The sequence below is a fragment of the Lathamus discolor genome, chromosome 4, assembly GCF_037157495.1.
Source record: "Lathamus discolor isolate bLatDis1 chromosome 4, bLatDis1.hap1, whole genome shotgun sequence".
NCBI lineage: Eukaryota > Metazoa > Chordata > Aves > Psittaciformes > Psittacidae > Lathamus > Lathamus discolor.
This window is the reverse complement of record NC_088887.1, coordinates 17,644,574-17,658,952: the sequence shown is the minus strand read 5'-3', so window position 1 is coordinate 17,658,952 and position 14,379 is coordinate 17,644,574. Positions and strand designations below refer to the sequence as shown.

At 41.6% G+C, this 14,379-nt stretch overlaps 1 protein-coding gene across 5 annotated transcripts in view; it reads left to right on the top strand.

The window, feature by feature from the left end:
• Window positions 1-4,245: 4,245 nt before the first annotated feature.
• Window positions 4,246-14,379, top strand: part of LOC136013087 (cell surface glycoprotein CD200 receptor 1-A-like) — a 32,893-nt gene continuing 22,759 nt past the window's right edge. For 3 of the 5 annotated variants that reach the window (XR_010612140.1, XM_065676391.1, XM_065676394.1), the window contains exons 1-8: window positions 4,246-4,384; window positions 5,994-6,073; window positions 6,366-6,470; window positions 7,283-7,427; window positions 10,407-10,505; window positions 11,172-11,348; window positions 12,545-12,735; window positions 13,424-13,497. The gene's annotated coding sequence lies outside the window, so the exon portion shown is untranslated. Of the gene's footprint in view, window positions 4,385-5,993; window positions 6,074-6,365; window positions 6,471-7,282; window positions 7,428-9,645; window positions 9,727-10,406; window positions 10,506-11,171; window positions 11,349-11,572; window positions 11,672-12,544; window positions 12,736-13,423; window positions 13,498-14,379 lie in introns of those variants that run through there. The other 2 variants (XM_065676392.1, XM_065676393.1) reach the window with 2 other exon arrangements.

The window sequence follows — 14,379 nt, the reverse complement described above, 5'->3', positions numbered from 1 at the left end:
TTTGATGGGGCAAAGGTTGATTTAAAAGATTATTTATTTAACCAAGATTCACTGAATATGTTCAGCACCTTGATAGGCTGCCTTGTCCTTGCTTGCAGAAGTGCTAATCACATGCATGTCTTGGCAGCTTTGAATTTTGCTCTGCTTATAAAAACTTAAGTCAATGAGGTCATCCGAGGCAAGGCTGATCTTTACTCTGGGCAAGAATCTTCTCCAGCTGTAAGAAATGTCTTAGCAGGAGCAGGTTCGGATTGTGGTGGATTGACCTGGGCCAGCAGCATTTGACTGCAGATCAACAGGTTGCTGGTTCAAATCTATATGCTCCATGTTAGATGCCAGACTGTGATGGGTTAACCTTGGCTGGCAACCAGATGCCCACTAAGCTGCTTTTACTCCCCTCCTTTACAGAACAGGAGGGAGAAAATAGGATGAAAAGGCTTGAAGAATTCAAGGTAAGGACAGTAATTGGAAGAGATAGGAAAAAAAAAAAAGGGCTTGTGCTGGAGGGGTGTCTCTGACCATTGAGGCCATCACACGTGCGAAACATGTAGCATAATCAAGTGACCTGTATGTGTAAAGTTTTCTTGGGATAGAGAATGGGTGGCTGGGCTATCAGTATTGTGAGGCCTGACAAATTGGCTATCCTGGACCACTGCTCTGAACCTGACATGGCAAGTGCTATGTATTTACCATGTGGAAGCATCTACTGGGTGACCAAAGACATACCCTGTAAACCATGCCATTGCTTGAAATGCAATCCTGAGCCTTGAAAGTCAAATTTTGTGTCATGGTACTCCAGAAAGAATCCAGCCGGACAGTGCAAGTCATTTCTAAAAGAACCTCATATAATCCTGGGCCAAGAAACATGGCATTGATTTGGTCCATCACGAAACCCATCACCACAAGCCCCTGGAAAGATTGAACAATACAATGGACTGTTAAAGACTATGTTGAGAGCATAGAATACTGAGGAATGGAAGCAGGGGGATGTAAGTGTAGCAGAAGTCACTTGTACGGTCAGCACCAGATGATCTACTAACTGCCCTCGTTCTTGGTATACCGAGATACTTAATGAACTGACTGTGCACAGTGCAGATGGGAGCACGTGCAAGGATTACAGGTCAGCATACAAAGAAACCGTGCAGCATTTGAAGCAAGATGGAATTTTTTATTGTACTACCGCTGTGATAGTCACTTGAGGTCATTTTGGGTGCAGACAAGAATTTTCAGGACTAAGGTGTCATACAAATTACCACGGTGCTGGCAGAATGCTGTAGAGTGGAGAGTTGGTATTGTGGAAGGGTGTGGTTTCAGTAAGTGCAACTTAGCAAAGTCTTGCTCTTTGCTGGAATGTATGTGGCTCAAGTCACTCCTGGCCCCATTTTGGAGACAGACATGAGGAGAGTGGGTACCCAGTGGTGCCAGGATGATGGTCCTTACTTAACTTACTTATTCACATCTGAAGAGTCTATACAGGAAAAACAAAGATGTGGCAAATCTCTGGATCACTCTGATACCGTTTTTTAGAAGCTGTTTTGCTTTGCTTTTTTATTGTGACTCACCATGACTGTGTTAAGAGCTTTTGAAGAAATCACTTTCATGGCCATTCCACTGGATGAGAGGAGTAGAAAACAGAGCTGTTAATGAAAGACTGGTGAAGCAGACCTTTAATGTTTGTAACACAAGTGCAAAGTTACAAAGTTCAGTTGACTAAAACACTCCTTTTGTTATTAACACAGTTGTACAAGAAGGCCAACCCTAAATTTGAATGAATATAGTTCATATGTTTGGTTCTGAGGATAGTTATGCTCAAAAGATATGTATCAGTGCTGGCACTGTTCTATTGACAAAAGGTGTACATGCATACTTTGCTGTAAAAACATTCCCTCATTTTAAATAGGTAATGATAATAACTATATCAACCACAGCTGAACTTTTTTGCCTAGGTGCATGTACATCCCTTAAAAATTGATGTAATGAGGATTTCTAAACAGCGCTTGTTTACCTACATATATATATATACGTACATATTGCTTGCTGCATCCTTGCTGACCACAAGATCACTAGTTGCCTCGCAGTGCCATCCTGTTTGTTATGAATCAAACAAATAGTTAAAGAAAATTCATTTTCAAATGCAGCGTGTTGGGAGGATGCAGGCATATTTGCGTCCTCTGCTGACTCCAGCTGAAACAATTGTAAATCTGCCCCCTCCTCACTGCGGAACATCATGCCCTTGCAGCTGAGCTCTGCGAAGGTGCTACGCTTGGTGTAAGCCACCACAGTCCAGTGTATTAACAAGAGGCAACATCACTTTCAATTTATATTAATATGCAAGGCTGTGAACTGCAATGGCTGAAGGGCTGTGATTTGCAACCTCCGCCAGACAGAGATACGCTCCCTGAAGAAGTTGCTGTTCCCATCCAAGGGGGCAGCGGCCTCTTCAGCTTTCCTTCTACAGCTAAATCTGATGGGGATTGTGAATCAGAGCTTTGGACTGTTTTAAGGTCTCTTTCAACAGAGTAATAGGAGGATATTCCTACTTTGTTCTTGTATTTAAGCTGTTAAAAATCAGTACAACACTTTCCCTTTGCCCCTTACTTTGCCACTGATGTTTTTTGTACTCCAGTTTGGCAAGTACTATATAAAGCAGCATGTGATTTGGTAATAGGCATATCTGGTTCACTGAAGACCTCCTTAATCATGAGGCAAAGTGCATTTGAGCTACCAAATGAATATTCATCAATCTTTCTGCACGCAGCCAAGTGGTAATTAATTCTTTTTCTTCTGGTGACCACATGCTCCTGATACAATAAAGAGACTCGGAGAAAAAAATGAGGGAGCAAGCAAGAATGGCATTGCAATCCTGCGCTTTGCAGACGAAGGGGAGAATACTCGTCCTTCCAGCATTTCGGGTTTACGTGTTCCTAAAACATGGGGGAGGAAAACACCCCACATTTGCTGTCCCTGTGTTTTCAGCAAAGAAAGGTATTCTGTTATCCCCTGGACCTGTCAGCAGGGAATTATAGTGGCAGTCCACTTGCCCTAGGCTTTGCTCTTTTTGCTTTAAACATTGAATTGTCTTCCCTAGTGACCTTTTTTTACTTGAGAATATAAACTAGAAGCAATACTTTCTTTTTTAGATGTTCTTTAGCTGTTCAACAAATATTCTGTGTTGATCATGAATCTGGGCTTTTAGATGCAGAACTTGTTACCAAGTTAACTGTGAGGTTTGTCTGTACAGCTTCTTTGCTGTCACATCAGGCTGAAGTCAATGTTAAAAAATATTTCTGTTGAAGCAAAAATTCAGGGGTGCTAGAAATGAGGAGTTATGTGAGCTAAGTAGATTTTTCAGTGCAGCTTTGTGTTTGTTCATAGTAAATAGCTGTACACATGTATATATATTCACATGCACGCACAGCAATCAGTCTTCCAGCCCGTTTGATAACAGCAGCTGAAGCTGGTTTAACACTGCTCAAATGGCAACGTTTGGAATTCCTGTCTTCCTTCTGGCACTCATAACACATGGGAAGACTTTTCTTTCCAGCTTTTGTTGTTGGGCATTTTCTGGACAAGAATTTCTTCAGTTCTGCCTTTTAATTGCTCTATCATTCAACAGTCTTTGGGCATGCAAGATGCTGAGGCATCGACAATAATGCTACAAATGTACTAATCTGGCTTTTTCCACTCAGCACATGGAGCTTTATTTTTGTTATGGTACACACCCTTATAAAACTGCTGTGGGTTTGGTTTTTGTTTTCTGATTTATGAACAGAATAAGTTACTTTGATCTGTTGTATGTGCATTTTTTGCTCTCTGAAGATGGATTTCTGAATTTGACAGTAGACTCTGTTCCTTTTTTTCTAGGCTTTTGAAATGTATAAGTAAAAAGTACTATGTCTACTTCACTATATTCTTCAAGGAGCATTATGAAGAGATGCTTATGCAGTCACTCTAAAAATCATATTCTTCCTCCAAAAATACAGCTCCATGAGAAAGGAAGTGTGCAAGCCCTAAGGCTTTGACAACAGCAACTGTGAATTTTGCTCTCTTACCATGTTCCATTCTTCTTCCTTCTGCCTGTGTCCCATCTCATCCTGTTGTGTCCCCCCCCCAGCCTGTAATCCACCCTGGAAATGCCCCTAATTTCTGTAATAACCTCTATATGATTGAGTATTCAATTTCAGTTTGTCAGTAAATATATTATTGGGTGGAGACTTGGACTGAGAGCAGCCCAGAGGAGAGAGACTTGGGTGTGCTGGTTGATGAACATCTCAAAATGAGTCAGCTTCAGTGCGCGCTCACAGCCTGGAAACCAAGCCATGCACTGGGCTGCATCAAAAGGAGCGTGACCAGCAGGTCGATCCTGCCCCTCTACTCTGCTCTGGTGAGACCCCACCTGCAGTACTGTGTTCAGCTCTCGGGCTCACAGCACAAGAGGGATATGGACCTGTTGGAGCAAGTCCAGAGGAGGCCACGAAGATGATCAGAGGGCTGGAGCACCTCTTCTATGGAGACAGGCTGAGACAGTTGGGCTTGTTTAGCCTGGGAGACCTTAAAGCAGCCTTCCAGTACCTAAAGGGGCCTAGCATCTGGAGAGGGGCTTTTTAGCAGGGTATGTAGGGACAGGACAAGGGGGAATGGCTTTAAACTGAAAGAGGGGAGATTCAGGTAAGATCTTAGGCAGAAGTTCTTCCCTGTGAGGGTGCTGAGGCGCTGGCACAGGCTGCCCAGAGAAGCTGTGGCTGCCCCATCCCTGGCAGTGCTCAAGGCCAGGTTGGACACGGGCTTGGAGCAAGCTGCTCTAGTGGAAGGTGCCCCTGCCTGTGGCAGGGGTTGGGACTGGATGATGGGCTTTAAGGTCGCTTCCAATACAAACCAGTCTGGGATTCTACTGTGATATTTCATTACCCTAAGCTTAGGCTGCAGTAGTGTCTGGAGGGGGAAGGTGCATTAGCTTCAGCAAATGCAAATGATGTTGCTTCAGAGAATCCAGAATTATTTTGACTCTTCTTTTGTATGCCAAAGACTTAACTTTTGCTTCAAACTTCTTACTGGGTGCATCCACTCTTGCTACAGGAGGGATTTAAATTGGAATAGTATTCATTTGCCATTCTGTCTCACTGAGATCAGTGATTATAATGCAAAGTCTGAATGTAGCCTTGAAGACAAAGAGGAATACCAGCTTCCTGTAGAAGTTTCCATCTTCTCAGTCACTCTGTATTTGCTTTTATGTTTGGGGAACTATTGTGTTCTGCTCTGGCGAGGCTTATATGATGCTTATAACACTGTTACTAGAAATGTGGGGGTGGATAATGCCTGCTCTTTATTAGTTCTTGTCACTTTGTGGCTTTGAAAGGCTTGTTATCTGTTATCACAAAAAGGAAATGGCTACTGCTGTGCTTGGCACTGCAGAAATGCAGAATGCAGCCCTTTTCCTGAATACCTATTGAAAACTGTTATTATAAGCTTTGAGAGGAATATAGACACTATTTGAACCAAAGATTAATATGAGAAAAAAAATAGCATAAATGATTTATTCTAATATGGTGTAAAAGCCACTATAGTTGGTTATGAGCTTATATTTATTCGTTTTAAATCCCATTCAAACAAGCAACAGATCCTATCAGAAATCTTGCCTAAGTAGTAAAGGCAGACTACATCTCCATAAAATGCATCTATGGAAATGAGGTTGGCATGGTTGTAAGAGTAAAACTGTTTTTGGTGACAGCAGAGCTTGTGTCCCTGATTTCAGTTGGAAAATGACATTCAAACTGTCCAGTAAATAGCCACCTTCATCGTAGCTGATGGCCTGTCTTGAAGGTCATCCTGAGTGATATGACTATATCTGGGCCTAAATAGCTAAGTGATCCTGAAATGCTGGACTGGGTTCAGAGCTGGAGCAATGGGACATACCTGCTCAAATAGAGAGAAGAAAAAGAAAACTGCTATCCACAGACAGAGCTGAGGTTACATTAAGCTGTTTCCTTGCGCAGGTCATCCAGAAGTGGAAGGATTTCAAGATCTATGTCACTGGTGAAGCCAGCATGAGCCTGAGTGAAACTCCTGTGTGGCAGTAAGCTTCATGGTGTTTGAGTCCATATAGCCAGTGACAAGATCCCAAGAAGTACAGCAGAAGTAGTATATTCTACTCTCTTGTGCTTTTTGTTTCACCTTTGCAGGGGGCAGTTGCACTGTTATCTCTTGGTTTTCATTTGTTCTATGCACATGAAAGATTCCCAACAGAGTCCTTTAATGATTTCCTAAACTTAAACCACAACTTATACCTCAGTCAGATTATCAGTTGTTAATGGTTGTACTTTAAGCTGCTGCTGCTATGTTATTTCAATGGCATACTTTTTTTAAAGCTCACTGTGTCCTGAAGAAGAGGATGATGGAATAAGAACCCTGCTTAATTATATTTACTGCCAGAAAGGTGGAAGAAAAAAGTAGCTAATGGATGCTTAAATCAGGTAGGCATTTATATTAAGGAAATTGAAACTGAAGGATGTTGTCATCATTTTAAATTCTCCTAGGGTTAACTTTGTGAGTGGTGATAATCTGTTATATCAGTTTGAGGGTTTAATCACTTGGCAATGTTAATCTGATGATTCTTTATTACACCGTGAAGTCACATATTTAATTAGCTTAGATAACAGAACATTGATTTCTTAAGGTTTATTTGCTTTTGTGTTATTTGATTGATGTTATTAATTTTATTATTTTGATTAAAAAAAAAGGTACATCTTTTCAGTATGTGGTGCCTGGACCTATTTTCTTTACAGTTACAAAATATGTGTATCTTGAGGTAAAAAATTTGTAAGCTCTTTGTGTTCTCTTCAAATTTAGCTCTAAACTGCTTCACGGCATGATTAATAAAAATAATGGTCACTACAGAGAAAAGCCTGATGTTTTAATTCAGTGTAGAACTCTTTGGGTTTGCTGTTTTGATGGTTTTGTTTTTATTCTAGATATAAGAAAAGTAAAAATGACAGCCCATTTGTCATTAATAGAAGCCAATGTATAAGATGTATAAAGATGAAGTGGTGTTCTACGAAAGCAAACCCAGCAAACTAGGTCCTAAAACTGAGGAAAGCAGGAGGGCAAAAGGGTGCCTTTTGTCATCACTGAGTTGTAGACAAGTGCATCCAAAATGCAATCACTGCCATATGATCAGGGCAAAGACAAGCATCTATCTAGCACAGATTACAAGCAGGAGTATTAGAAATCCAGAGTGTCTGGTGCACAGCTGTGACATGTCTGTTCCTGGTGTGCTTGTGTCCAGCATGGTGAAAGGAGCATTTCTAGACCACCAAGAGGATACATCCACTTCTTCACAGATCTGATGAGGACCAGGCTTTTCCACCCTCTCATTTACAGAGCTGAAAGCTGGAGCTGGAGCTGTCAGGATTCAGTTCTAGGAAAACTTGGTAGGTCCTCTGAAATGTGTTTCTGGAATCTCTTGCAAATACTGAATGTTGTGTTATAGATCAGTTGCTGCCAAGAGCTTAATGTGACTTAGTTATCTTCTGTATATGTTTTGCCTCATGACTATACTGTTTCATTTGTAATAGATGATCGAGGTGAAACTGAACTTTACTTTCTCTCTTACTCTTTACTTTCTCTGAATATTATTTGCATACCACTAAGACAAATCCTGGAATTTGCCTTATTGGATTTTTTTTCCATTATGCGAAATGTGTAGGTGAGGGTGATTGTCTAACGCAGCCTTAGGGCATGTTTTTCAGGGTATGTATTTCTCTCATGTTGCCTTTTTTATTTTAGTTAAAGTAGGATGAAAACATTAAGATTTCAATAGCCAAAACCTATTGCTGAGTTTATCTTTTGATTTGGTATAAACACATGCAACATACAAAAGCCGAAAGCATAATTTTTTTTTTTTCCATGAGGACATAGGTTGCAAAAGGTAGGAAATACATTGGACACATATTCTACTCTCTGATATTGTGATCTATGTTTTTTGTACCCCTGATTTATCCCTGCCTTGCAGTCTTGTAATGAAAACTTGTTAACTGTCGTATTGCATCTGATGGATTTACTAACACTGAGGCATCTGAGGAGATCTCACTTGCCTTAACACAAATGGGCACCCATTCAGATCTATTCAGCAAGCAGAGCTTAGCTTCTTGCCTTTTTTAATTATTTCTTTTCTGTATGGTTGAAACTGGGGATTTTTCCCCCCTGTAAGCCGTCTGAAGTTACAAGGTAGATGTTCTAGGGGGTGTTTCATTTCACCCTGAGTGTTTTCCTATGTTGCTCAGCTCAGATGCCTGTCAAGAATGCACACACAGCTCACTTAAAGCCTCCCTAGGCATTTCTCAAATAAAAAAGCTGTTCACTGCTTTATTTCTGAAAAGAAACCTCAGGGATATATTCAATCTTGTTTGCTTGTGAGTATGTATTCACTGGCTCCACCAGTTGCAGGCTGAGTAACTGGGATTATGCTCCACTAACAAACCTGCTGCTGAATGGGCTTCAAAGAACATATTGCTTGCTCTGCAGGAGAAGTGATTGCTTTAGGATTGGCATGAGAGAAAGTGGAAGGAGAAGAGGGAAAAAACCCTTAATAATCTTGCTTTGCTCTCTGAATTGTGCACGCTTCGTGCATGGCTGATACTTGTGCCTGAGCTCTCATGTCAGCACCTATTACAGATGTGGTGGAAGGAAGCGTGTGTTGAGGAAGTTTGGAAGCAACTCTGGAAACTCATGGCTTTGCCCCACAGAGCCTGTACATTTTCAGTAAACGTGTCTGGGACATTGAACTATTTCCTGCTAATAGCTGGGATTTTGATTGCTTTAATGAGTTGCAGAGGCTGTGAACTGGCAGCTCCATTCCCCTTGCACTCACCACTATGCTCTATGCATCTCCAAAGCTGTTAAAAGAGCAACTGAACTCATGCTTCTTGTCTGCACTCTGAAAAGGAAACCTCTTCAAAGTCTTTTAAGTGTCCAGAAGTTACTGGGTCATCTAAGAGAGGAATTGTTAGCTAAACTGGCCTTAGTTGGTAAAAGCCAATAAAATCTCCTGGTCCTGCGTAGCTGACCTATAACTGAAAGCTTGACATCAGAAAGTGCATGGGGACCCTTTTAGAAAGCCAGTAAAGAGCTGAAAGGTAGGTGAAGAATAGGTATTGTAGTTACAACAACAGAGAAACCAACCAGACATTCAACTTCTTGCAAGTACAGTCCACACTGTGGGAATTTCTTTGCAGTACAGAAAAGTGCAGATAAATGCTTCATTATCATTTTCACTCCCACCATTTCACCCCCCTCCCCTACCAAAAAGAGGATCTGAACATACCCAAGAGAACTGATTTAACTCACATGAGTACACAGGGTACAAGCCCTGGACAATGTGGAACAACAGAAGTCCTGCAAGGCTTTCTTCCATGTCTTCATCTAAGGGGGTAGGTGAGAGGCAAAAAAAACCCACCCAAACCCCAAGCAAACAGAACCAAAGCTTTTGGTTTTCATTTACTTATTTAACCTCAGAATCTTTCAAGGCACCCACCCATTTGGAAAGTGGAGGCCAAGCACACCCCTCATGCTTTTCTTCTTCCTAGATCCATGCCAAGCTCCATTTGTGCCTGGCACTGGAACATTTCTGAAAGAGCTTTGTTTCTCTAGGGAAAGGAAAATCTATATTCTGAGGTGACAAATGAAGCTCTACTGCCCCTTAGCACTGGTCTGGAACAGGAGGATGTTGCAGTAAGCATGATTTTTTTTCCTTCAGAATTTCTCTCTTTTTTTCCGCATGACCCCGTCAAAATTCTCCTGCTCAGAGTACAAATACATTTCTAATAGGAACTGAATTATTTTCATCATTGAAAAAGATATGCCAGTAACCTGTTGTTGTGTACATTCATTTTAGCATCCTGAGACAGCCTGCTGGGAGCCAAGCTCTTGTCTGGGCAAGCCAAACAATTTGATGCAGGTGCCCTCTTGAGGAGAAGAAACAATTCCAAAGGAATTCTGCTTTTAGGAATTTATTGACAGTTGTTGAGTTCACCACAGCCTGTGTCAATAATTGTGTGATTGTGGTCTAAGTCCTAACTTTCATCTGTTTTCGCTACTGCCCTCTGATCCTCAATAAGCCTGTTGCCTGGAACTTGAGTTTACAGGTAGTACCTGTGTGCTGGTTTTGTGGTATCTGTCATCTTGTTGGTTGGTTTGTTTCTTTTTTATCTCTGTCTTATCTAAACACAGAGGGTTACCTTGTGTTTTACAAGCTCATTGCTTCAGGGGAAGGTCCTTGCACTTTTGACTGCTCTGTAAGTGCTAGGAGAGGCTTGCAGTACCAAGCTAAGTGATCCTAGCCCTCTCCTCTGTACCATGAGAAGAACTCGTGGATAACGGCATGATTTGTTTTCTTCTCTTTCCTTTTTTAGTGCAGAAGATGACTCAGATCACAGGGTTCCTTTCCAGGCCTGGAGGCAGCAGCCCTGTACTGGTGTTCCAAATGGCAGCTTTGGCAATGCTGGTATCAGGTAAAGAGCCCTGTCAAGGAAGAGCATGCTGTTGGCATTTCCTAAATCCTGTTTAGGAGTTACTTGTGGCAGAGATGCTGCCTGGGTCATGGCAAGGAAAGAATATTTATTGCAATAAGCTTTCAGCAGGGCATGCTCTGCATGAAGTTTCTTGGCCTTTTGTTTTCTCCATGATGAATTTTTCCCAGGGAGACAGGAGGCAAAACCTGATCCCAAAAGAGCAGTATTTTGAGACAATCAGTATTTTCATATTATCTTTCCATGGAATAATTCAATAATTGGTGAAAGCAAAAACCTTCAAGCTGAAGAGAAAAACCAGACAACCCCCCAAAATACCCCTCTCCGCTGATGCTTTCGCTGCCTTTTTTGAAGAAAGGATGCTCTTCTCAGCTTCCATTTTTATGAAAACAAGAAACTTTATAGACAATATTCTGTTTGCATAATGCCTCTGCCACAAGGTCTGTGATAGCAAACAGATTTTTCTTCCTCTCACATGATGGAAAATGTATGTTTTTTATTATGGTACCTGTTATCCTGGGCACTCTGTGCCCATCTGGAGCATGAGATAGCCTGGACTTTCACAGCATGTGAATGAATGGAGAAGGGAGGGGGAGCTGGCCTGGTACAAAGATCAGTTCAGTTACTGTCTGCTCTGTTCCACGACAGAACACAGTATGCTGGAAGTAATTTATGCATCTACCATGAATTACCTGGAAGAAGGAGAGACCATGAATTTGAATTGCCTCATCAGGCATCAGCAGGATCAGTTGTCACAAATGGAGGCTCACTGGTATAAAAAACCAAAGAAGCAAAATGAGGCTGGGTTTGGAAAGGACATGGAAGGTTTGTACCACTCCTGAAACTTAAACCTCAAAAGTCACGTCCTCTCTGCTTCTGAAAATTCAGAATATCAGCCAGAGAGTGGCCACTCTCAATGAAGAGACAAAATAAAGATCACTGTCCTGACTGCTATGGGCCTCTTTATTAGGGTGAATGTGACAGGTAAGCTCTATATGCCCAGGAGCTTTCTAGCAGAGGGAGTTGTGAGATCACATCCTTGTCTCTGAAGTGAAATTTCTGCACGCTGAAAACAGTTCATGGAGATGTATCCTCTCCTCCTAGGGTGTGAAACTGAAAATGTTTGCTGCCACGCTGTGACATGTGGAGTAAGTTTCATACTCCTTTTAATCTGTGCATGCTAAATGCAAGACTGACATGGGAAGAATGTTGGGGATTTGGTTCTCTGTGGATCTGTGGATCTCTCTGAGCTTACAGGAATAGTTTCCCATGGTGTTTCTACTCTGAGCACCATTACCACAGCTGAAAGGAATAGGGTGGAAAAAGCGGTGTGGGAAAATGTGTGTCAGCCTTTGGTCAGCTGCAGGTCTGTCCCAGTTAAGCCAGCATCTGTTCTGGGTCTATAGCCAGAGCTACATTCACAGGTGGGAAAGTTCTTTTCTCTAAAATGGAGATCTGTGTATTTTCTTAATAAGAGACCTCCGTGTATGCAAACAGTGCAGGCTTATAGCCTCTTGGATTCACTAACGTAGACCTCAGGGACGACTGGTGCTTAGAGGGAGTGGGACTTGAGATACGGCAGCCACCACTGGGCTGTTTTGTTCTTATTGAGGTGATTTATTTTTCTCTTGCTTCATTACTCAGATTAAAAAGGGATGAAACATGCAGTGGCAGTGCCCCTGTTCAATAATTTCTCTACAGGTCTTAACTGATCATATGGTATGGTGTCTTCTACTTGTGCCAAGTGACTTCAGCTCCAAGCCTCCAGCAGAAGGGAATATATCTTTGGCATAACTAGCCAAGGTTCTCATCTGGTAGTTGTAGTGGTGGTGAGGTACTAGAGCTTTTTTAGGATGGTTCTGATCAGGGGCAGGCTGAGAAACCAGCTCGTATTCCTTCCAAGCTGTTTCCAGCTTTGTTAAGACATAGGGATTATATCCATCTTTTCCCTTCCTAAAGTTTTCTGCAACATATTTTGATTAAAAATGAAATAAAAATTCAGTTACTTTTCTGACACTAAGTTTTAGGTGAAAGAAGATGCAGTTCCGCAGACTTTTATTTGCATGTTGGTCATTATATCTGGTGTGAGCGTTATCAATACCACAAAGAGGACAAAGGGTGACGAAACAGAACAAAGCCCTGAGGGTGGATTCTGAGCTGGAGAAGATGTGGGCTGTGGTCATGATATCCTGGATAATTTTGTATGCCAAAGGTAAGAAGATTATCTCCATACCTACCTACGTACCTCCCTATTTCTTTTCTGGGGATAGAGCTTATGACTGATTTTATAAAATCATAAGTCTCACAGGTGTATTTCTGGCATGGCCCTTATATTTAATGACTTCCCCTTTCCCACTGTAATAATTCCATAGAGGTTAGCAGGCTGCAGCTCCCCAGGCAGGAAGATGAAATGATGCCAACTAAGTTGCATTGGTTTTAGTTTTCAGTGATTTTGCAGCAGGTGCAGCAGAGCTGGATTCTGGCCAACATCCACAGCAGTCACCTAACTCAGTGTCCAATTCATGATCGTGCCAAAACAGAAGGCACAGAATGAGCACAGGACCATTGTTTTATGGAATTCAGATGCCTCCTGTGTGGCTTTTTGGGAATATGTAGCTGTGTGCTAATGTGACATAAGGTGTCTTGCAAATTAAACACTGAGGCTGAGCTCAGGCAGTTAATTTAGATGTGTGAAAGTCTCTCTTCTTGGCCAGATGACCACTCTGTATAATCTTTGAGATGCAGTCTTGTGTCAATCACTTTTTTACCAAGCTTGTGTTTTATTGATTTGCATTTGTACATTTTGCTCCTGAACATGAGGAGATTTTTTTTTCTTTTATATGTGGGCCTTTTTTTGTTTTGTTTTAATGCGCTCATCTTTTATTTTTTCCCCGCTCAAGGGCTCGTGCCATGAAAACCCTGTCTGTGGAGTCTGAGCTGCTTTGCTTAAACAAGATAGTTTTCCGGAGATGTTGTAAGAACAACTTCATTTTATTGTGCATGATGAATGTCTGGGATTCACGTTGTGTTTGATGGCTCACTTCAAGCTTTCAAGGGACTTATTTCTGGATTTTCCGGTACTGGTTCTTTGGGAGTATTCACTTCCCTGTAGCCCCATCTACCTCCCGGGCAGAGAAGAAGGATTTCTTCCTGTCCTAGAACTGAAATTCTCTCATATCTAGTATCAGTTCTTCCAGTTTTTGCCGTCATCAAGGCAATGGATTTCTCAGTATTGGTACTCTTTGAAATGAAGAGATGGTTTCTTTCAAGCTGTACTTTCTGGGACTTGCCTCCCATATGGGGAGGTTTTCCCTTCCTACTACAGCTCTCTATGTAAAGAAAGATTTCCTGGGTTCTTCTCTCATCTGAAATGTCTTCTGACATATTTCTGGTCTATCCTCTGTGCTCTTCAATTTGTTCTGAGAGATCTTGAAGCCCTTATTCAACTCTGGGCAGTCTGTGCTCAACTGAGTGATGCACAGGAAGCAGGAATGAAGTCATTTTCAAACTCCTTGTTTTGCACACAGAAAGCAAAACCAGGCATGTTTTACCCTAACGGTGGGATTTTTTTAAAGGCTATTTTGTCTGTAGTCTTTTAACTGTGTTGTGTTCCTCTCCCCTTTTCCAAGTATTTACATAAATTTGCCTTCTGTGTAAGTGGTTCTCTCCTAGGACTTAAAATTTGGTACCAAATGACAGACAGAAGATGGTTACATCTATATCTGTTTCTGTGGTTACTAAAGCTTGTCTGATGAGCGCTTCTGACCACTGCCATATTTTTCAAGCTTGGACATGTGTGTAATGTTCTTGAATGTCAAAACAGACATGTATCCGCTAAATAAGTAAGTCAAGTGAT